This window comes from Helianthus annuus, chromosome 3, assembly GCF_002127325.2.
Source record: "Helianthus annuus cultivar XRQ/B chromosome 3, HanXRQr2.0-SUNRISE, whole genome shotgun sequence".
Taxonomy (NCBI): Eukaryota; Viridiplantae; Streptophyta; class Magnoliopsida; order Asterales; family Asteraceae; genus Helianthus; species Helianthus annuus.
The window spans coordinates 100702577-100711040 of NC_035435.2; positions in this window are offsets into that span (position 1 = coordinate 100702577).

The following is an 8464-nucleotide window of genomic DNA, read 5'->3' on the forward strand; positions in this document are numbered from 1 at the left end:
ATGGCAGTTAACTCTAACAAAAATAAAAACGAACAACAAAATCGTGAAAAGTAAGTTTCAAATAATGGTTTGAAAACTGTACTTTTTGAATCATTAGGTACTTCAGATGGTACATAGGTTTAAGAACTAGTTGGTCACCCCGCCCTGACCCGAAATACTAACGTTTCGTTGTGAAAAACCCGAACGGTAAACAGAGGACCCCATTGGAAAAAAAAAAACTTGGGTCCGGCACTGGTTAGCATTTTGTCTCAAAAGTCAAATATGTTAAAAAGATGAGATTATTGATAATTAATTGACAATTCTCATGGCTCATATCATCTTTGACTTTTGAAAATCAGTTCGATTGACCCCATATGTTTGGCTTCCCATAGACAAACAAATCTGACATACTATCCAGATGTATGGTACACATTGGACATATAAGAGGGCAAAAATGGTCATATGGGTCATATGACATGAGAAAATGGCCATTGGCGGGCTAAGTTGATTGACACAAAATGACTGATGAGACCATGAAAATGGCCACCCATTTTTCGCATATGGGCTATGGCCTCGTATGATTAATAGAGTGTGATGTGCAAACTTGATTCCACATCATATAACCCATGATGAAATTAACGATACTTCTTTATCTTTTGAGTTGTTCTGCCGAATCGGTCACTTAAGATCTTTGGTCTCTACCTGGACCCGATGAAAAAAATGGGATCACTCCTTATGGAGTTAAGAAATGAATTTGGATATAATGAGGAGACGTTTAAATCTTACACAATTAACAAAAAAGGGAATATTAATTATGGAACCTGTCGGTCTATCTGTAAAAAATGACGGACAGTTTTTTATGTATCAAATCATAGGTATTTCGTTGGTTCATAAAAGTAAGCACCAAAAGTAATCAAAGATACCGAAACCCCCAAAATGTTGCTAAGAATCATTTATAGAATTGAATTATTATCGTAGCAGTCCAAGGCAGCAGAAGGAAAGATCCCCTTATCATTGGGAAGTGCATTAACAAAAATACGGCAGTAAGAAGCAGCAATACAAAAGTGTGTAAACTATAAAAACGAGTCAAAGTGGATTGTCCCACACTAGCACTTCTGCGCAATAATTCTACCAAAGGTGATCCTATTACAGGAATAGCGTTAGGTACACCTATTACAATTTTTACTGCCCAATAACCAATTTAGTCCCAGGGTAAAGAATAACCAGTTACACCAAATGATGCAGTCAATACAGCCAGAACCACACCTGTAACCCAAGTTAATTCGCGCGATTTTTTAAATCCACCGGTGAGATATACACGAAATACATGTAGGATCATCATTAGGACCATCATACTTGCCGACCATCAATGATGAACTGATCGGATTAACCAACCAAAATTAGCTTCAGTCATTATGTATTGAACAGAAGCAAAAGCATCAGTAACAGTCGGATGATAGTAAAAGGTCATAGCAAATCAAATCCTGTAGCCACTTGTACTAAAAAAACAAGTAAGCGTAATTCCCCCTAGACAATAAAATATGTTTACATGAGGAGGAACATATTTACTAGTTATATACATATAACAGCACATCACAAATTTCACAAATTTCTTCTGTTTCGTCGAGCAGACTTGTGGAGAAATCCCTTCCTTGGATTTCGTCATGTACATATAACAGCACATCACAAATTTCACAAAGTCCATTATTAATATTTAACCAATTAACACTAAACAGTAATTTACAATTAAATAACAAGGTGCACATAAAAGAATGCAACGAGTTAAGAAAACGCAGTATCGAGGAAAGACCTTGAAAACTCGGGTTGTCACATCATCCCCAACTTGAAAGAAATTTCTTCCCGAAATTTAGCACGTGGTTACTGAGGAAGCTAGTTGTGTTGTGTTATTTCCTGGTTTTCCTGGGGTGTCACATCATCCCCCCGTTGGTTTGGAATTTCGTCCCCAAATTCCGCAGTAGCTTCAGCCTCAGCAGTGGTTGCACTATTCTCAAACAACTGGGGATACTTGAGTTTCATTTGGTCTTCTCGTTCCCAAGTGAACTCTGGGCCACGACAGGAGTTCCAACAAACTCGAACAAGAGGTATTCTGGTGCGCTTGAGAACCTTAACGTCTCGGTCTGTGATTTCAACTGGTTCCTCGATGAATCGCAACTGATCATCAATTGTGAGCTCCTTCAAAGGAACTATGAGGGTCTCATCTGACAGACACTTCTTCAGATTTGACACGTGGAATACGTTGTGAAATCCACTGAGTTCTTCAGGTAGATTCAACTTGTAAGCGACTTTGCCAATTTTCTCAATGATTTCGAACGGTCCGACATAACGCGGATTGAGTTTGCCTCGTTTGCCAAAACGAACTACACCTTTCCAAGGTGAGACTTTGAGTAGCACTCGATCCCCAACCTGGAATTCGAGTGGTTTCCTGCACTTATCAGCGTATCTTTTCTGACGGTCGCGAGCTGCCGCCATTCGTTGTCGTATCTGAGCAATCTTCTCAGTCGTGTCTACCACAAGTTCTGGGCCTGTGATTTGGCTGTCACCAACTTCTGCCCAACAAAGAGGTGATCGGCATTTACGTCCGTATAATGCCTCAAACGGAGTGACCTGGATACTGGTGTGGTAGCTGTTATTATACGAAAATTCCATTAAAGGGAGGTGTCTTTCCCAACCATTTCGAAAATCGATTACACATGCTCGAAGCATGTCTTCAAGGGTTTGGATGGTGTGCTCAGATTGCCCATCCGTCTGTGGATGATAAGCGGTGCTCATGTCTAAACGTGAGCCAAAGGACTTGTGCATTGCTTGCCACAGTTCAGAGGTAAAACGCGCATCACGATCGGAAATGATAGAGGTTGGCACCCCGTGCCTCGAAACGACTTCCTTTAAGTACACGTCTGCTAGGGTAGAGAATTTATCTGTTTCTTTGATAGCCAAGAAGTGTGCAGACTTAGTCAATCGATCCACTATCACCCAAATAGTGTCATTTCCACGTTGAGATCTAGGCAGGCCAGTAGCGAAATCCATGGAAATTTGCTCCCATTTCCATTTCGGGATCTCGGGTTGTTGCAGTAGGCCTGATGGTTTCTGATATTCAATCTTGACTCTCGCACAAGTCAAACATTTGCTGACGTAAGTGGCTATGTTGGCTTTCATGCTAGGCCACCAGTATGTAGTCTTTAAGTCATAGTACATCTTATCCGAACCAGGATGTACTGAGTAACGAGACTTATGTGCTTCATCCATCACAAGCTCGCGTAAGTCTCCGTAAAGTGGGACCCAGATACGCCCTGTTACGTAGTAAGCGTCGTCTTCCTTTTGTTCTAATCGTTTCCTCGATCCTCGTAGAGACTCGGCCCCTGATATTCTCTACTTTCAATGCTTCAACCTGTGCATCTCGTATCTGGGTAGGAAGACTAGATTGGATGGTAAGTTGTAACGCTCGCACACGCTTAGGTGTAGTATCCTTTTGACTGAGGGCGTCGGCCACAACATTGGCCTTGCCCGGATGGTACTTGATGGCGCATTCGTAGTCATTCAAGAGCTCGACCCATCGACGTTGTCGCATGTTTAACTCCTTTTGCTTGAAGATATGCTCGAGACTCATGTGATCGGTGTAAATGGTGCACTTGGTACCGTACATGTAATGTCTCGATATCTTAAGTGCAAAAACCACTGCTCTCAACTCTAAGTCGTGCGTAGTGTAGTTCTTTTTGTGAACCTTAAGTTGCCATGATGCATAAACAATGACCTTGTCCCGTTGCATCAACACGCAACCAAGTCCTTGAATGGACGCGTCGCAATAAACCACATAATCGTCTGTGCCTTCAGGCAATGAAAGAATCGGTGCGCTACAAAGTCTATCTTTTAAGTGCTGAAAAGCGGACTCCTGTGCATCACCCCAATGATAGGTGACACCTTTCTGAGTTAGTAAAGTGAGAGGTTGCGCAATCTTGGAGAAATCCTTGATAAACCTTCTGTAGTAGCCCGCCAAACCCAAGAATTGGCGGATTTCTGTTGGTGTACGAGGTGCAGGCCAGTTCTTGATCGAGTCTACCTTGGATGGATCAACATGAATCCCATCCTTGTTTACCACATGGACTTCGCGAAGCCAGAAGTCACATTTCGAAAATTTGGCATACAATTTCTCTGCTCGAAGGAGTTCCAAAATAAGTCTTAGGTGATGCTCGTGTTCCTCCTGACTCTTCGAATAGATCAGGATGTCGTCGATGAAGACAATGACAAACTTATCCAAGTAAGGTTTGCACACTCGGTTCATGAGATCCATGAAGACCGCAGGTGCATTCGTCAATCCGAAAGGCATAACCAGAAACTAGTAATGCCCATAACGAGTCCTGAATGTTGTTTTAGAGATATCCGCGCCTTAGACTCTCAGTTGATGGTAGCCTGACCTCAGGTCAATCTTTGAGTAGAAACTCGACCCTTGCAACTGGTCGAATAAGTCATCAATGCGTGGGAGAGGACAACGATTCTTCACGGTCACCTTGTTGAGTTCGCGGTAGTCAATACACATTCTGAAGGTACCGTCTTTCTTCTTCACAAATAACATTGGAGCTCCCCAGGGCGAAGAGCTAGGACGTATGAAACCCTTTTCCAAGAGTTCTTGTAATTGTGCGGATAGTTCTTCTAGTTCAGATGGAGCTAGACGATAAGGTGCACGAGCTGTTGGTGCTGCTCCAGGAGCTAGCTCGATTTGAAACTTGACTTGTCGATGAGGCAGAAGACTAGGTAATTCCTCAGGAAATACAAGTCGCACACAATAGGAATGTCTTCTATCTTTTTTTCTTTCGAGGATGTACCTGAAACGAGGGCTAGAATAGTGGTGTGGCCCTTTCGCAAACACTTCTGGGCCTTAAGGAAAGAGATGATGCCCACAACAGCACCACTCCTGTCGCCATGAATCATGAGAGGTTCTTCACCAGAACGAGGAATACGAACGATTTTCTCCTTGCAAATAATCTCCGCTTGATGTTGCAATAACCAATCCATCCCAATAACGACGTCAAAACTACCAAGAATGATAGGAATAAGATCGATAGAGAAGGTTTGACCAGCTAAGACGAGATTACAACCCTTAACTATGTGTATGGCCTCGAGACTTTTGCCGTTTGCTAGCTCTACCATGTGTTTGGTGTTCAAAAGTGTTGGAGTGCGCTTAAGCATTTGACTAACTTTTAAGGACACATAACTGGTATCGGCACCCGAATCAAATAAAACATTAACATAAAAGTCGTCCAGTAGAAACTTACCCATCACGATGTTGGGGTCATTCCTAGCATCATCCTGACCAATCACGAACGCACGACCCCGAGCGCCATTGCCATTATTGTTACCCCCGATGTTACCCCCATTGTTGTTCCCGTTCCCCTGATTATTGTTGTTATTCTGATTTTGGTTCAATTGGGGGCAGTTTCTCTTGAAGTGACCTTCAGCACCACATTGGTAGCATCCCCTGTTACCCTGCTGCTGTTGCTGATTCTGTGGAGCTGGTGGCTGTTGTTGACGATTCTAACTTGTCGGTCGTGCACTCCTGCAATCCTTAGCTTCATGACCAAGCTTGTTACACCTCTGACAACGACCCTTATTGCATGGCCCACTATGATGCATGTTGCATCGGTTGCACTTGGGGTGATTTCCTCTGTATCCACCCTGCCCCTGACTACCAGAAGATTGCTGACCAGGGCTCTTGGAGTCATCAGTCTTTCACTGCTGAGACTGAGACGGAGCTGATGTTGAACCCTTGCTTGAGACTCCATCCCATTTGCGCTTGTTGTCATTGGGGGCATCAGAAGTAGTAGTAGTACCAATACGCTTGGACAGCTTGTTCTGCTCGACTGCCTGATCAGTGAGACGATGAGCCAAACGAATAACTTGCTGGATAGTGGCGAGGTTCGCTACAGTCACATGACTCTGGATCTTTGGCACTAGACCTTTGAGGTACAGCTCGATACGCTTGATAGGAGGATCTACCATAGTAGGACACATGATAGCCAGTTCGTTTGATCTTTTCGTATACGCTTCAATTTCCGACCCCGTCATCTTTAAGTTGTAGAACTCTACTTCCAGCTTGCGGATGTCATCACGATTGCAGTACTCTTCCTTGATCAAATCCTTGAAGTCGTTCCATGGGGTGGCATTAGAAGTAACCAACCCCAGCATTTGGACCTGAGCGTTTCACCACGTGAGTGCTACACCTTCGAGAGTACCAGTAGCATACTTTACCCTACGAGCCTCAGGGCATTCACACATCTCAAAAACAGATTCGAGCTTCTCGAACCAGTGGAGGAGGCCTACAGCTCCTTCAGTGCCGTTGAAAGTAGTAGGTCGGTAGTCCATAAAAGTTTTGAAAGTACACACAGGAGGCTGAGCATGTTGACCTGTCGTGCGAGTAAGAAGAGACAAAGTTAAGCACAAGTGTTGGTTCACGAGAGTAGGATCTAGAGATCCTAGAGTAAGTTGCAATGGCAGGTTATACCTCCTGCTTGAGCAGCTGCGAGTGCTGCAGCAACTTGTTCATTGATTAAAGCCGTCAGCTGGGCTTGAGTTAGGTTGATACGTCCACTCACGATCTTCACAATAAAGAGAGCATGGGTGAGAAAAGTGTCGTGACAATGCGTAAGTGTGGAGTGACAGAAGAGAGTAAGCACACAATGAGAGTCTAACAATAGTTGCTACGTTAACCAAAGCATACCATGAACAATGTACTATGTAACTAACAGGTAGGCAATATAAACATAAATCATATCACCTATAGTGTTGAGCCTTGCATGTGGAGCGAGGCGTCGTTGTGGATCGTTGAGCACTGTACAGGTTCTAGTCTGGTTTTGTCAAAAAGCATTTCCCTTTTTAAAACCAAGTTCACTATAACCAATAGCTCTGATACCAATCTGTCACACCCCCAAAATCCACAAACGGAGTATCACCGCATGGAGGCGCGACTGATCAGGATCAAGCCACCAATCATATTGAACAACGTATTTAAGTAAATAAAACCAACCACAATATAATTGATGTCCAAAAGAAAGTAACCAACTTTAAGTTAACAGCGGAAGCATAAAATGTAAAACCCAAACATAAGTAAATAAGTTCATAACTTTTTAAATGTTTAACATGGAACTCAACAGTCCATGTCCCACAACGACCACTCCTCCCTGTGCAAGCTCCATAAGCACCTAACGACCTGCGAGGCATGTAACAACGAGTCAACAACAAAGTTGAGCGAGTTCACAGTTGGTTGATTAGTTTTACAAGTTTGTTTTGAAAACCATAAGTTGTTTCGTAAACCACGAGTTAACCAGTATCTTTTTTTCCCATACCATATCCATAATCAGTGGGGGCTTCCCCATGTGAACCACTAGACTGTTACCATATCGACAACTTACGAAAATAAGTTGTGCCCTACGTCAATGTCTATCATCATTGACTAAGTGCCCAGATCCATTAGTACACGTCCATCCTACCGGCACGGTGTGAGGCTTGTCAACCTAATAGCGATATTAACTAATGACCCGCTCGCCATTGGCCCGACGATTAAGTCGATATAAAAATGAGGGACTTATGATAGAGTTTTGTCTAGTAAGTTTTAAGGTTGTTGTCCTACCTAAGGAGGACGAACATACATATCTACCCAAGGAGAATACGCAGGATTAATATTGGCATCCTACCCATGGAGGATGGCGGTACATATCCTACCCAAGGAGGATATGTAGGTTCCGTTTTAGTTCTTTAACCCCATTCCCAACCACCGAGAATCCCATGCCTTAGAAAGTGTGTGAACTCACCTCGGTTTGCTCGGTATGCTTATCTACTTGCACAAACAATTCAGTCAAAGCCTATAGTATGCACGTGTACATAATCAGTTTTTGTTCGTAATGACTCACATGCAATCTATATCACAAAGTGTGCTTGGCAGTTAACATCATGTAACACATAAACAGTTAATCAAGTTCATACAATTCATGCTTCACATAGTTGATTTCTCAGTTTATTCTAACATAGCTATCCATTAACAGATCTAACAGACTTAACTGAGTTACTGTGTCTGTTTCCCAACTTGACAAGACACTCAGCGAAAACCCTTCGGCGAAAACCCCCCAGGCGACGAAATCCCTTGGGCGACGAAATCCCAAAGGGTTTTCGTCGTGATCGTGTCTTCGTCAAGGCAGTGTCTTCGTCGACACAGGGTTTTCGTCGGGTAATGGGTTTTCGTCGGGTAAGGCATGATCATCAATAACAGTTACAGATTCAACATGGCATTAACAGATGCAATTAGTTACATCATCACACTTTCCTAGAACCTTAATCATCAGTAGCAGTTTCGATACAATCATCATGGATCTAGTGATCTATTAACAAAGTCATCATCATCATGCATCTGACCCTAATGCTGATTCATTAATATACACAACAACATACAACAGAACATAAATCTGTAACATAAACTTCT